This window comes from Microcaecilia unicolor, chromosome 2 (genome assembly GCF_901765095.1).
Source record: "Microcaecilia unicolor chromosome 2, aMicUni1.1, whole genome shotgun sequence".
Classification (NCBI taxonomy): domain Eukaryota; kingdom Metazoa; phylum Chordata; class Amphibia; order Gymnophiona; family Siphonopidae; genus Microcaecilia; species Microcaecilia unicolor.
The window spans coordinates 381,788,889-381,804,904 of record NC_044032.1 but is presented as its reverse complement, the minus strand read 5'-3'; the positions used below and the strand labels follow the sequence as shown (position 1 = coordinate 381,804,904).

The 16,016-nt window shown below is 52.2% G+C and overlaps 2 non-coding genes across 2 annotated transcripts; one reads left to right on the top strand and one right to left on the bottom strand.

Moving 5' to 3' along the window:
• Nucleotides 1–364: 364 nt before the first annotated feature.
• Nucleotides 365–452, bottom strand: TRNAY-GUA. The gene is given in 2 exon segments: nt 365–400; nt 416–452. It is a non-coding gene; the product is annotated as a tRNA-Tyr (tRNA).
• Nucleotides 453–1,987: 1,535 nt separating this feature from the next.
• On the top strand, nt 1,988–2,059 carry TRNAD-AUC. Its single transcript has one exon. It is a non-coding gene; the product is annotated as a tRNA-Asp (tRNA).
• The last annotated feature ends 13,957 nt before the right edge of the window (nt 2,060–16,016 follow it).

The following is a 16,016-nucleotide window of genomic DNA, read 5'->3' as shown; positions in this document are numbered from 1 at the left end:
TCTGCAACCCCAGGAAATGCTGTTTGCACCAAGGTAAGGTATTGCCCTGAAAAAGGCTAGGTTTACCATATGTCCGGTTTTACCCAGACATGTACTCGACATGGCCGGGCAGCCGGGCAGGTTTTGCCTACCTGCCCGTTTGTCTCGGCGCAGATTCAAAATGGCCATCGAGAGTTGAAGTCTCACGAGGTCGCTTCAACTCTCGGTGGCGCCTTAGACCGCTCAGCCATCCTGACAACTATGCTCTCAAGGTCACAGGGAACCTACCCCTGACTGAACTGAAGGGCTCCGTTGGGGGGTGAGGGGTGGAAACTGACGCCAAAGGCGTTCTGCTCTGTGAAGGGAGCCAAAAAGTCAGCCAAGATCCTTCGAGCTGGACTTGAACCAGCGGCTTAAGGATATCTATAGTCTTGCCCTACAGTCCTCCGCTCTACCAGCTGAGCTATCGAAGGGGCAGGTGGTTGGCTGAACATTGTGACTCTACCCCAGGTCAGTCACACCTCTGTCCCAGGAAAAGGATCTTTGGTGCCCTCTTTTCGCTTGTGTTTCCGGCCCTAGCTGTGATCTTTCTCTCCTGCTTAAAAGCGAGCAGAGATCCAGCCGCACAGAGCAGGCGAGGGAGTCTCTCGGCGCAATGGCTAGCCTTTCTCCATGCTGCTGCAGAGATGTCACTGTCCCTCCGTCACATCGCAACTGAGGGCATAAAAAGCCAGGAGAGTGCAGGCCAAAATGCTCCATTTTATGCTTGTGCTGTTCCAGTTTTAGAAGAAGAGCATGCGCTGCCTTGCTCACCGACCTGTATGCGTGAGGTTTGTGCGCGTGCCTTGCGTGGCGACATGCGCTATCAGAAAAGCCAAGGAGATGAGAACAAAATACACAGCCCTAGAAGAGGGTGCTGTAGAACTTCCCCAGGGGATCCCCCTAAGATTGGTCCAAGGCTGTCTTTTAAAATGCAAATTCTGATTCCTTGCAGGTGATTAATCCTGCTTCACAACCTGTGCTGGGTTTGTGGGGAGCCCCCATCTCTGACTGCCGCCCCGCTCAGTTTTGGAAAAAAACTTTGCACGATAATAGTTTTCGTGGGATACCTGCCTTCCACAAACTGCTGATGACCCATACTAAGGGCAGAAATGGTCATTGAAATCCCAATGCCAGGGTCAGCTGATGCCGCCTGTCTGGCCATGAAAATGATAGAGGGGACCGGGCCAGTTTCCCTGTGAGGAAAGGCTAAAGAGGCTAGGGCTCTTCAGCTTGGACATGAGGCGGCTGAGGGGAGATACGAAAGGGAGTGGGGTGGAACGGAACGACTAGAAGTGAAACGCTTGTGGGCTCTTTCCAAAAACCAAGGACTAGGGGGCGGGTACGCAATGAAGTGACTTAAGTAGTCAACTTAAAACAACTCGAGAGAAAATATATCTTCACTCCACGTGTGTGTGTGTGTGTGTGTGTGTGTGTGTGTGTGTGTGTGTGTGTGTGTGTGTGTGTGTGTGTGTGTGTGTGTGTGTGTGTGTGTGTGTGTGTGTGTGGTGTGTGTGTGTGTGTGTGTGTGTGTGTGGTGTGTGTGTGTGTGTGTGTGTGTGTGTGTGTGTGTGTGTGTGTGTGTGTGTGTGTGTGTGTGTGTGTGTGTGTGTGTGTGTGTGTGTGTGTGTGTGTGTGTGTGTGTGTGTGTGTGTGTGTGTGTGTGTGTGTGTGTGTGTGTGTGTAAGTAAATCATTGCCAGAGAGTGTAGTAAAAGCAGTTAGCGTAGCAGGGTTTAAAAAAGGTTGGGACAAGCTCCTGCAAGAAACCCTTGGGATAATCCACTGCTTATTCCTGGGATAAGCAGCGCAAGATCGTTTTTTTATTCTCTTTGGGATCTTGCCAGGTACTTGGTGACCTGGATTGGCCACTGTTGGAAACAGGATACTGGGCTGGATGGACCTTCAGGCTGACCCAGCATGGCAATGCGATCTGTGGCCTTCCTAAAGCACAGCCCCTGCCCAAGCAGTCCCTGGTGGTCTAGTGGTCATGATTTGGTGCTATCATCCCCAAGGCCCGGGTTTGATTCCCAGCCAGGGAAACAAGCTGCCTCTGCCTTCAGGGCTGGCAGCCGTCAGCTGCTCTCAAAGCAAAGTTTTGAGGATGAGCCCCTGCCTGCCACCCACCCAAATGTTTCCCCAGTTTTTTCACCATACATTTTACATCTCAGTATACCCACCTAGGCGCTTTACATAAGTATCATAAATAAAGAAAAGAGAAATTGGAACTACAACATTCCTAGGAAAGAATCTTGAGGGTTAGGTCTCAGCAGCGGCCTCCGATTGCCCACGGTGAAAGTCAAGCACCAAGGAAACAGAACGGCGACCTAGAGATGTTTGTCAACCCGTTAGAGTCTACTAAATGATGAGTCAGCTGGAAGGCAGAGAGGAAGACTGCTGCACAGGGCTGGGGCAACAACAGAGAAAATAGATTCGAGGAGAGTGTCAAAGCAAATTTTGGCAAAATTTTGGCAAAATTGTGAAAAGAGATAGTTGAGAGGACCAGAGCGAGCATGAGGGTACGTAAGGTGTAAGCATTCGGAACAGGAACACAGGTATTCCGGAACAACGTATTTTGTAAGCCAGTGTCAGGATTTTGTAGGGAATTCACGCAGATACCGGTAGCTAGCCTTATTAATTGACTGCTGTAATTGTCTATTGCTCATGTTTGATTTTTATTCTTACTGTACACCGCCTTGAGTGAATTCCTTCAAAAAGGCAGTAAATACATCCTAACAAATAAATAAATAAAGTGAATAACTAGATAGATCAATTATCGCAATCATGGCAGGGGTGACATTGTCTCAGGGATTGGCTCCTGTATCAGTCTGACAGCAGTGTTTTTGCATGAGCTGTAATCCTTTTCTCTACGAAAACCCATAAACAAGTGCGTTACAATCATCCGAATTCCCCAGAGGGCGAAGTCTCTTCCTCAAGGCTTTCTGATCAGAAAACGATCAAACAGAGCCTTTTTGGACAGTAGACTAGATGCATAATTGGAACTTTAATTGGCCATCGATGACTACTCCGTAATTGGAACTTTAGTTGGCCATCGATGACTACTCCCTGAATTTTCAGGGATTGAACAATGTAGATCTGAATCCCATCCATTAAAAAGGGGTATAAGTATGCAGTGTTATGGGGCAGCGCTACAGAGCAGGGCCTACGTTTTATTCACATTTAGCTTCAGTTTGCTGGAACCTGTTCTGGGCTTTACCACCCCCTCACGTTCTGTATTTTACCATCGTCTCCAAGTTCGCCGCCGATTCTAAGACGTGTTGCCTCAGAGTGCTAGAAATCTGGAATCAATGGTTACGGCTACAGCGTGGTGACAAACGTAGAAACCTGAATGTATGTGTGTGGGGGGGGAGGGGGAGTGGCCACGTGAGGGTGAGATAACGCCCATCCACACCAGCTCACCCCACGCTTTCTCAAATTCGGATACAGCTCTGGTGTGCACTGCCCGCACTGGGAGGCTGTTGGCGCATCCACCGCCCTTTCTGTCAAGAAAAGGTTTCTTTGATTACTGCTGAGTCCCTCAGCCCTTGCTGTTTGAACAGGCCAAATAAACATTTTCCCTACTTTAGGCACCCTTCTTGCCAACTGGAAAAATGCCTTGGGGAACAGCATCTCCTTTTGGGGGGGGCTTGTCCCACCCATACAGGAACTTGAACCCTGGACCCTCAGATTAAAAGTCTGACACTCTACCGACTGAGCTATGTTCCCAGGCCTTCCCAAGGTTGCAAAGTCTGGCATTCTTGTCCTTCCCCATGCTGTGTTTTCAAGGCTGTGTAAGACCATAACATGGGCAGGCTGCACTCACTCCCGCCCCTTCCCTCATCTTAACCCAGTCATGCCCACAGACCAAGCACGAAACAGGATTTTCTTTGGGAATAAATGGACACAGCTTTATTGTAAATACATCAAAACATATTAACAGTCCCTAGGAAGAACCTGAGCCCTGGTCCTGGAATTGCCGATGACCCCACTCTCCGCCATGCCTTCCAGCTAGAGAGCCTGCTTCTCAATCAGGCGCTGCGGCCAGCCATGCTCCGCCCCCAGCGTGGCCGTGCGTCTATCGGATTCGGAACTGCGCCCCCAGACCAGTGCTCCACCTGCCATGTGAACCAGCGAGGTGTTTGGTCTGCTAGCGACGAGCGCCCCAGCTCCTTGGCAGAAGTGCTGATCTTCCTTCCGCCTGTCGCTCAGGCACATCCCAGGTTCTCAGGCTCGGGTGCCTCCGCCACAACCCTGTGGGCGACATGCCCCCCGGGTCCCCCCCCCCCCTTTTCTTTCTTTTTTTTTTTTTTTAAATCCCCTTGTTTCTTTAGCAGTACTTCTCCAGTGCCTCCTGGAAGTCGTTAAGGAGGAGGTAATTGGCGACCTCCGAGAGATGCATGGCGTCCGAGAGAAAGTATCCAGGGCTAAGGGGAGAGGCCCAATGATGCCAGATCTTAGCGCCGCCGAGTTGCTCCACCCACTTGCCAACTTGCCGATTGACTTTGATGACCCCTCTGGACCATAACTTAGAAGTAACTCCACACCAGCGCGGGATGACATCCGACCAGAGGATTGTGGTTCCAGCCATCGTGCTGGAGAGTTCGCTGAGATCCCACTTGATTGTGGCGATTAGGCAACGGCATGGGGTGCGTCCGATGTCGTTGCCACCTAGGTGAATGAGCAAGACATCCAGCGGCGGGGTATTCTGAAGCAAGCGGCGCACAGAGGGAAGCAGCTGACACCATCGCATACCAGGAATTCCTATCCATGCCAGTGTAACCCCTCTTTCATCCAGCCCCAGGTGCTGGCCCGGCCTCCTGCCCATCAGGCGCTTGGATGCATTGACGATATAGGAGTGTCCGATGATCCACACCCTTTTGCGTGACTGAGGACCTGCGGGAGGAAGGAGAATGGTTAGGTGGATTGTACGTGGTGCTGCGCAGGGGGAGGTGGCCTGATATAGGTTCGGAATGCTGCTGACTTCCAGCGGCCCAACTGCTTGATTGTCCGAGTGGCAAGGCCATACTGGAAGGCAGTAGTTGCAGCTCCTATTCTGAATGAATGTGTCCCATAATTGTCTGGGGCCTGCCCTGCTTCAAGAAGAGCTTGTCGGAAGACCGCCGAGAACTGGAATTGTGTGAGTGGGCTGGTGTCCTGATGTACCAGAAGGGGTGTACCTGCTGCTGGTCTGGCCGCTAAGTAGGCAGTGAGATTGGCTATTGGGCAAGTCGGTAACTCTTGGACGCCCTTGAGTGTGATGGTGTGTCCCCTGCCCGCCTGATCCGTTTTTGACCTGGGTATTTGCAGGGAGACCGATCCATGTGCAATGGATGCATCGGCCATCCGCAAGCCTCCGGTTGGTGTCGTCTTGGATTGTACTACCAACTCGCCTATGCGCAGCGCCGCAAAGAAAGCCAGGGAGAATGCTGCCCTGAATAACGCAGTCTCATATCTGTTCAAGCACACTCGTTCGAGCGCTAACCATAAGTGATGGAGCAGTTCGATCGTGACAGGCCTCCCAGTATCAGGGAGCATGGGGGCGAATCGCTTCCATCCTTTCAGCAGGAAAGCTGGCGCGAGGGTTGCCCCAACCATGCAGCTTGGTGAAAAAGGAGAAGCTGGCGATGCGCAATGTGGTCGTCATCCTGGAGTCACCTGCGTCGAATGCGTCTGTGATGTACCGGGCCAGAAGTCGGTCCGGGACTGGTCCTCCTGTCCATCCATGCACTTGCAGGTGTTCACATACTTGATGGAAGGAACGTCGGTACTTGCGCAGAGTAGAACTGGCTAATGAGCTGGTGATGAGTAGGTGCATGGTGTTGTCACTAGATGCCATAGATGCTCGGGGATTGGAGTTGGCTCCTTGCTTGCTGAGGGGGCCAGCTGCTGGAAGAGAGAAAAGTGAAAGCGTGAGAGAGCATCAGCTATGCGGTTATCAACCCCAGGTACATGCTTTGCTCGCGCTGTCAGGTTAAGCTGCAAATAGCGGAGCACGAAATGGCGCAGAAGCACTGCGGTGTATGGACAACGCGACGTTTGTTTGTTTATAATTTCCACTACTGCTGCATTGTCTGACCAAAGGGTTACACCTCTGTTGGCCAAGGCCGAGCCCCAGATGTTGACCGCTGCGACAATGGGGAACAGTTCAAGGAAAGTGACGTTCTTGGTGAGGCCATTGTTCACCCAATGCAACGGCCATGGGACCGCGAATCAGTCTCCGTTGTAATAAGCTCCGCACCCTACAGCCCCGGCAGCGTCTGTATAAAGGTTAAGGTCTACGCTAGAGATTGGGGCTGATTGGATAAGAGCCCTCCCGTTGAAATCTTCTAGGAAGCGCAGCCAGATGATCAGATCTTGCTTCATGGGCAGGGTTATGCGCAAATGATGGTGCTTGCGCGTGATGCCGGCAGTAGCAGCAGCAAGTCTGTGGATGAACACTCTACCCATTGGAATAACCCTGCATGCAAAGTTGAGGGAGCCAAATAGGGACTGCATCTGGTACAGGGTGATCTTGGGTGAATGCAAGGCAGTGAGGATTCTTTGCGCCAACCCCTGTAGCTTGTCCTCGGGAAGTTTGGTGGTCTGAGTTGCTGAATCACTCTGGATTCCCAAGAAGGTAATGGTCGTACAGGGTCCTGTGGTTTTGCCACTTGTGATGGGCACCCCAAACTCCAGTGCTACTTTGCAAAAGTCTTCCATGAGGTCTCTGCAGGTGTTGGAGCCACGGGGACCGACGAAGAAGTCGTCCAAGTAATGAACGATGGTGTTCGCTGTCACCTTTGTGCCACCACCCAATGCAAGAAGGTGCTGAACGCCTCAAACAGGTTACAGGAAACTGCGCATCCCATGGGCATGCATCTGTCGAAGTAGAACTGCTTCTCGTGCTCGAACCCCAAAAGCGGGAAACAGTCTGGGTGCACCGGGAGGAGACAGAAAGCCGATTCAATATCCACTTTGGCCATAAGCGCCTCCGGACCCGCCTCTCGTACCAGGTCTAATGCCGCGTCAAAAGACATGTACTGGACAAATGTCAAGCTCTCAGGTATGGAATTGTTTACTGATTGTCCGGGGGGGGGGGGGGGGGGGGGGGGCAGGTTGTGTATGAGGCGATATTTGCCTTGCTCTTTTTTGGGGATGGCTGAGAGAGGGGAGACAAACATTCTCAAGAAAGGAGGATAACGGAAAGGCCCCGCCACGCGGCCATCTGCCCTTTTGCCTGCAAGCTTGTCGGAGATGATGTGAGCAAGGCGGGTCCTGGAGCGCGATGGTAATGCTGGAGTACAGAATGGTATGGTCCCTGAAAAGGTATCACGGAAGCCACGCAAAAGCAAGGTCGCAGCCTGCCGTTTGGGGTATCTCTCGAGCCAAGGCATCATGGCATTCAATCTGATGGGGGTGGGAGCCCTGGAGAGTAACTCAAGGTTTTTGCAGCCCTCCCTGCCTCTGCGCTGATTTCTTAGGGCAAACGGCAAGAGGGTGCGGGGCTCCGCAGGTGGCACACAGGTGCTTGAATTTGCAGTCATGGATGTTGCAGGTGCCTTTGTTGTACTTCCAGCAGACCTCTCGGGAGAGCGAGGTAGGCCTCCCGTGTCTATTCCCCGACGGGGGTGCCTTATGCCAATAAGCGCGCTTGGATGCGCTATTGGTTCTTGTGAGAACGTTTCGCAACCACAGGCTGCCGTCGTCCGTGTCCCACAACATCTTAGGGTTTGCTTCCATTTTGTCCCTAAAATGCTCGTCGTAAGCTAGCCAGGCATATCCCTCGTGCTACCGGTAGATGGTCAGGACTGTTTCCAGGTAACAGAGCATAGGGTCAATTTGTTCGGGCTGCCTCCTGCCCACGATACTCATCATGCGTGCATAGGATATTACCCTGATGGGAAAGAGAGAGGAAGAAGAGGAAGAGGACGAGGAAGAAGAGGAGGAAGAGTCGGAAGACGATGAGGAGCTGGAGCGACCAGATCGCCTGCTTTTCTTACCTTTCTTCCTCTGTTTGTTCGCCCGGTGCTTTTTTGATGCCGGAGGGAGGTTGCTGCTTTCTTCTGATAAGGTGCGGTCCCTGGGAGTCCCCCCAAGAGCCACATGGTGGCTACCCGATGTCTCTGCTACCTCTTGAGCTGGTGTGCGCACGACGCCAGCTCGTCCTCGACGCGTGTCTCCGTTCATGGGCGCATAATGTGGTGAAGCCAAGGGTCCATGCACGGCGTCACAACTCTCAGGCTGGGAGGTTGCCAGCGGGCGTCCGTGATGAGGTGAGGGACCCCTAGGGCCCAGGCAAACGGGCGGTGATCTGGAGAGATCCCTCTGCTGACAGAAAAGAGGCTTGTGACGGTCATGTGTTGAGCGGTATCTGCAGTGGTGTTGATAGCCGTCGCAGGATGGGGATCTGCTCTGCTCGTGAAGAGGGTGAGATTGATGACTACCAGGACGTTCGGCTGATCTGCGACGTCTGGGGTCGCTCCTCAATCCGCAGGATCTTGAATCACAATGCTGACGAGGGGTCTGGGCGTGATCCATGCGCCGAGACCCGCTCAAGCTGCTGCTGGAGAAGGACCATCTTCTTCTCTGGGTGCCTCTTGCCTGCCGGCTTGGGGATGCGTGACATTGTAGCGTTGTTGAAGCCGGTGCTGCGCTGCTCGTGCTAGGCAGATCAGGCAGCGATGGGTCTTCTGATGGTAGCTGTTGACCCAACGTACTGTGCAGGGAAACAGCTTGCTGTTGGCCACCGGTCTCCCTAGCTGAGGCCACTGGTGCACGAAGAAGAGGCAGGTCGACCGAATCGATGTATCTTTCAGGACATCTCCGGCGTCTCGTTGACATGCGCGGAGACGGAGGGGGGGTCTCAGGTTGTCCCACTTCTGATTGGCGTGGCGGTAACTGTACAACTTGCGCCCGGCGAGGCATGTCGATCACGTGAGAAACTGCATGAAAAGAAAAGAAACTCAACCCCAGTGCATAGGACAACCTTCCAACCACCTTTTGGCTTAGCAGGCAATGTACTAACCCCTAGGCCGCTGCCCTGCGCGCCCTAACGCAGTACCGAAACGGGAGACGAGAGCGCGGAAATGTAAGCATGCGAACCAGTTAACTCGGGATAAGCCGGACAGTGAATACACCCTTAGACAGTACTACCGCGCGCAAAGAAGAAGAAAAGAAAAGAAACACAGAACGAAAAGCACGCGCGCCGGAGGGGTTTGCTCCGGGAGCCTATATGACCGTATTGTCTGGCTTACCATTCTGTTGCTCTACCACTAGACTCCATTCCACTGTGGAATTCATGCGTGGTTCCTTTAGCAGGGGAGTGGCCTAGTGGTCAGGGTGGCGGACTCTGTTCCAGGGGAACCGGGGGAACCGAGCCCGACCCCCCACCCCCAGGCGCAGAGAGCTCCACGAGATGCTGATGGGTCCCTACTAGTTTCAGGGTTACATAATCTCCCCCTTTTCGCTACCACCCCGCTACTCAAAGGATCATTGCAGTTATATTGGCCTCGACTGGTGGAAGCTCCACTGCAGGGAAGCCCGGATACCCAGCTCCGGCAGAGGCATGCAGGTTGATGATGCCCTGGGATCCCCAGAACTCGTAAACTGAGCTGGCTATGCAGGGGAGCTCATACACGTACCCAGGAAGCGAACAAACGCGGTAGGCCCCCCGTAGCTCGCTCTAGCTCTCGTTCACATTCTAGCTCTAGCTCTCGATCCGACGGAAGGAAGACCCAACACGCCCACTACCACACCGCAAGAAGACCTACATGCTGAATTTAAGCGGGAGCAGCCATAAGGGCTTGAAAGACGCGCAGCTAAAGGCGGGAAATCTTATTTGCATCAACATGAGCGACCGCCGAAGAGTCTCTAGCTGGCGACCTGCTCCTTTGTTTGTTCGCTCGCAATTTAAAAGAGCGCGTGCAGGCTGAAGAAGGCCAAGAGCAACACGGGAGTAGCCCGGGAGAGAGGAGAGAGAAAATGAAAAGCCCCCCCCCCCCCACCCCGGCAGCTTGAAGCGAGAAAGGAAACTCACGGTCTAGAAGCAAATTTCACGGTCGGACCTTTTTCTTTCCGGGAAACTCGGGCCAAGAAACGAACTCTGACTTCGGTAAATCCTGAAAACCGTGCACTTCCTGCCTGCCGACGAGAGACTCTCTACGTCTCACCGGCGAACATTTAAACAGCGCACGGAGCCCGCCCGCTGAGGTCCCGCCCACTTCGGGCCTCCCCGCCAATGACGCCGAGGTCTTCCCTCAGCGTCACCTAAGGGAGCGGGGAAGCCGGAAGCGGGCCCGATTCGAGCCGGGAGCTACCACGAGGCAGCCACCATGTTAGGTTCGGCTGCTCCGTAATTTACATCGCCGGCCTCCTTTTTCCCAGGCCACTAACTGCCTTCCGGTAACATTTTGCAGAGATGCCATAGATCCAGAAAGGAACAGAAAGGGTGGCAAATGAGGAAAAGCCTGCACTGCTCTGTGCATGAGAAAGGCAGCTTGAGCAGGCTCCCTGTTTAACTGAGGTGGCCTTGGAACCTTACAGCTTCAGCATTCTGCAACCCAGGAAATGCTCTTTGCACCAGGGTAAGGGTATTGCCATGAGAAAGACAGCTGAGCAGGATCCTCGCCTATGCTTAGCTGAGGAGGCAGCTGAGCAGGCTCCTCGGCCTATGCTCAACTGAGGAGAAGGCCTTGGGGGCCTTGCAGCTTCAGCATTTTGCAACCCAGGAAATGCTCCTTGCACCAGGACCAGGGTAAGGGCATTGCCATGAGAAAGGCAGCTGAGCAGGCTCCTCGGCCTATGCTTAACTGAGGAGGAGGCCTTGGGACCTTGCAGCTTCAGCATTCTGCAACGCAGGAAAAAGCCTGCACTGCGCTCCTTCTTCCACCAAGGTAAGGGTATTGCCATATGAGAAAGGCAATTTGAGCAGGCTCTCTGTTTCACTGAGGTAGCCTTGGAACCTTACAGCTTCAGCATTCTGCAACCCCAGGAAATGCTGTTTGCACCAAGGTAAGGTATTGCCCTGAAAAAGGCTAGGGTTACCATATGTCCGGTTTTACCCGGACATGTACTCGACATGGCCGGGCAGCCGGGCAGGTTTTGCCTACCTGCCCGTTTGTCTTGGCGCAGATTCAAAATGGCCACCGAGAGTTGAAGTCTAACGAGGTCACTTCAACTCTCGGTGGCCATTTTTTTAGGGGGGGGGGGAGTGATGGGGCTGGGGTGGTATGTGACAGAGGGGTGGAGCATGCATCTTCTTTTTGGGGGGAGCAAATAAGGTAACCTTAAAAAAGGCAGCTGAGCAGGCTCCTTGGTCCGTGCTGAACTGAGGTGGCATTGGAACACCAGGTTGCATATTCTGGGTACTGAAAATAAAGTACTAGAAAGGAAAGAACTTGACTGGGGTGGCCCTGGAGCCTTGCAGCTTCTGGGTTCTAGAAAGGTAGAGAGCTCTAGGGGGCTGGTGTGTCAGGAGTGGGATTTGAACCCATGCCTCCAAGGGAGACTGCAACCTGAATGCAACACGCTGCTTGGCCATCCTGACAACTATGCTCTTATGGTCACAGGGAACCTACCCCTGACTGCACTGAAAGGCTCCATTGGGGGGTGAGGGGTGGAAACAGACGCCAAAGGCGTTCTGCTCTGTGAAGGGAGCCAAAAAGTAAGCCAGGATTCTTCGAGCCAGACTTGAACCAGCGGCCTAAGGATATCTATAGTCTTGCCTTACAGTCCTCCCCTTTACCAGCTGAGCTATCGAAGGGGCAGGTGGATGGCTGAACATTGTGACTCTACCCCAGGTCAGTCACACCTCTGTCCCAGGAAAAGGATCTTTGGTGCCCTCTTTTTGCTTGTGTTTCCGGCCCTAGCTGTGATCTTTCTCTCCTGCTTAAAAGCGAGCAGAGATCCAGCTGCACAGAGCAGGCGAGGGAGCTTCTCGGCACAATGGCTAGCCTTTCTCCATGCTGCTGCAGAGATGTCACTGTCCCTCTGTTGCATCGCAACTGAGGGCATAAAAAGCCCGGGCTTTTAAGCCAGGGGAGTGCAGGCCAAAATGCTCCATTTTATGCTTGTGCTGTTCCAGTTTTAGAGGAAGAGCATGCGCTGCCTTGCTCACCGACCTGTACGCGTGAGGTTTGTGCGCGCGCCTTGTGTGGCGGCGTGCGCTATCAGAAAAGCCAAGGAGATGAGAGCAAAATACACAGCCCTAGAAGAGGGTGCTGTAAACTTCCGCAAACGATTGAAGACCTATCTCTTTGACAAAACATACCGCAAGGATCAAAACTTATAAATCCCATATACACCACAACAACGCCTCAAGATATTACCCCATGTACTCCACTTCCCCGTACTCTCTCCCATTCAACAATCTACCCACAGATAAAAACTGTCTACCCCATCGCTCTCTTGCTATTATTTGATCAGCGTAGTAATTCCCCAACGTCATATCCTATAGTTTCTACGCCACAAAGGTGATTGATCTGACTCCATCTTCCTTAACTATTCACAATGTAACCCATAATCGTAATGTAACAAACTATATTTCCATCATTTACAATGTATTGTAAGCCACACTGAGCCCGCAAATAGGTGGGAAAATGTGGGATACAAATGCAATCAAATAATAAAATAAATCCCCCTAAGATTGGTCCAAGGCTGTTTTTTAAAATGCAAATTCTGATTCCTTGCAGGTGATTAATCCTGCTTCACAACCTGTGCTGGGTTTGTGGGGAGCCCCCATCTCTGACTGCCGCCCCGCTCAGTTTTGGAAAAAAACTTTGCACGATAATAGTTTTCGTGGGATACCTGCCTTCCACAAACTGCTGATGACCCATACTAAGGGCAGAAATGGTCATTGAAATCCCAATGCCAGGGTCAGCTGATGCCGCCTGTCTGGCCACGAAAATGATAGAGGGGACCGGGCCAGTTTCCCTGTGAGGAAAGGCTAAAGAGGCTAGGGCTCTTCAGCTTGGACATGAGGCGGCTGAGGGGAGATACGATAGGGAGTGGGGTGGAACGGAACGACTAGAAGTGAAACGCTTGTGGGCTCTTTCCAAAAATACAAGGACTAGGGGGCGGGTACGCAATGAAGTGACTTAAGTAGTCAACTTAAAACAACTCGAGAGAAAATATATCTTCACTCCACGTGTGTGTGTGTGTGTGTGTGTGTGTGTGTGTGTGTGTGTGTGTGTAAGTAAACTCTAGGAAATCATTGCCAGAGAGTGTAGTAAAAGCAGTTAGCGTAGCAGGGTTTAAAAAAGGTTGGGACAAGCTCCTGCAAGAAACCCTTGGGATAATCCACTGCTTATTCCTGGGATAAGCAGCGCAAGATCGTTTTTTTATTCTCTTTGGGATCTTGCCAGGTACTTGGTGACCTGGATTGGCCACTGTTGGAAACAGGATACTGGGCTGGATGGACCTTCGGGCTGACCCAGCATGGCAATGCGATCTGTGGCCTTCCTAAAGCACAGCCCCTGCCCAAGCAGTCCCCAGCTGCTCTCAAAGCAAAGTTTTGAGGATGAGCCCCCTGCCTGCCACCCACCCAAATGTTTCCCCAGTTCTTTTACCATACATTTTACATCTCGGTAAATCCACCTAGGTGCTTTACATAAGTATCATAAATAAAGAAAAGAGAAATTGGAACTACAACATTCCTAGGAAAGAATCTTGAGCAGTGGTGTGCTGGAGCCGGCTCGCACCGGCTTGCAAGAGCCGGTTGTTAAATTTTCTTCCAGCTTGTGAGCGGTTGTTGAAAATAGCGAGCCAGCTCTGGCTCTCCTCCCTCCCTCCTCCCTACCTCCGGATCCGCCTCACTGCCCGCTTGTTTTTTGAATTCTTCGGGGCAGGCAGTCTTGCCTGCCCGCTTCCAGCGCTGACTGTCCTCCCTTGCTGATTTGCGCTTTAAAAATGGCCGCCGAGACTTCCAGAGGCGGCCTCGCGAGACTTCGGCTGAAGTCTCGGCAGCCATTTTGAAGCGCGAATCGGCAAGGGAGGACAGTCAGCGCTGGAAGCGGGCAGGCAAGACTGCCTGCCCCGAATAATTCAAAAAACAAGCGGGTGGTGAGGGACCGGATCGGGAGGGAGGGAGGAGAAGAATTCGCGATACAACTTGGGAGGGGGTGGCAGTGGGGAAAAGGGAGTCGCTGCTGGGCATGGGTGGAGGGGGTCGCTGGGTATGGGTGCATGCAGGGCAGGGGAAAGGAGGGTCACTGCTGGACATGGGTGAATGCAGGGGAGAGGAGGGTCACTGCTGGACATCTGGGTGCATGCAGGGCAGGGCAGAGGAGGGTCGCTGGGTATGGGTGCATGCAGGGCAGGGGAAAGGAGGGTCACTGCTGGACATGGGTGCATGCAGGGGAGGGAAGGGTCACTGCTGGACATCTGGGTGCATGCAAGGCAGGGGAGAGGAGGGTACACTGCTGGACATGGGTGCATGCAGGGCAGGGGAAAGGAGGGTCACTGCTGGACATGGGTGCATGCAGGGGAGAGGAGGGTCACTGCTGGACATCTGGGTGCATGCAGGGCAGGGGAGAGAAGGGTCGCTGGGTATGGGTGCATGCAGGGCAGGGGAAAGGAGGGTCACTGCTGGACATGGGTGCGTGCAGGGGAGAGAAGGGTCACTGCTGGACATCTGGGTGCATGCAGGGCAGGGCAGAGGAGGGTCGCTGGGTATGGGTGCATGCAGGGCAGGGGAGAGGAGGGGAGAGAGAAGAAATGCTGGACATGGATGGAGGGGAGAGAAGAGTGAGGAAGGAGATGAGATGAGGGAAAAGGAAGAGAGGAGAAAAACTGCACATGGATGAAGAAAATAGGCAGAAGCTGAGGACCAGAAATGAAGAAGAAAGGAGGAAAGAAATAAATGGAAAGGAAGCCCTGGAAACGGAGTTAAAAGGACAGATAGCAGCAGAATCGGATACTGAGCCAGCATGATCAGAAAAACAGTCACCAGACAACAAAGGTAGAAAAAAAATCATTTTATTTTCATTATAGCGTTTGGAATATGTTCACTTTGAGAATCAGGTGCTCAACATTAAAAGTTTATATTTATTTACTTATTTATGTATTTACTTATTTATTTATGGCATTTTATCCCACATTAAACATGAATTAGATTGGAACCTGGGATAATTTAATTTTTTTTCCTGGAGAGAGTAATGCATTGCCCCCCCCCCCCCCCCCGGCTATAGCCAGCTCTGCAATTTTGGGGGGGGCACAGAGGTGGATGGGGGGGCGCAGAGGTGGACGGGGGGGGCGCAGTGGTGGATGGGGGGGGGCACCGAGGTGGACCGGAGAGAGAGCCTGTTGTTAAAAATTTACCAGCACACCACTGATCTTGAGGGTTAGGTCACAGCAGCGGCCTCCGATTGCCCACGGTGAAAGTCAAGCACCAAGGAAACAGAACGACGACCTAGAGATGTTTGTCAACCCGTTAGAGTCTACGAAATGATGAGTCAGCTGGAAGGCTGAGAGGAAGACTGCTGCACAGGGATGGGGCAACAACAGAGAAAATAGATTCGAGGAGAGTGTCAAAGCAAATTTTGGCAAAATTTTGGCAAAATTGCGAAAAGAGATTGTTGAGAGGACCAGAGCGATCATGAGGGTACGTAAGGTGTAAGCATTCGGAACAGGAACACAGGTATTCCGGAACAACGTATTTTGTAAGCCAGTGTCAGGATTTTGTAGGGAATTCACGCAGATACCGGTAGCTAGCCTTATTAATTGACTGCTGTAATTGTCTATTGCTCATGTTTGATTTTTATTCTTACTGTACACCGCCTTGAGTGAATTCCTTCAAAAAGGCAGTAAATACATCCTAACAAATAAATAAATAAATAAAGTGAATAACTAGATAGATCAATTATCGCAATCATGGCAGGGGTGACATTGTCTCAGGGATTGGCTCCTGTATCAGTCTGACAGCAGTGTTTTTGCATGAGCTGTAATCCTTTTCTCTATGAAAACCCATAAACAAGTGCGTTACAATCATCTGAATTCCCCAGAGGGCGAAGTCTCTTCCTCAAG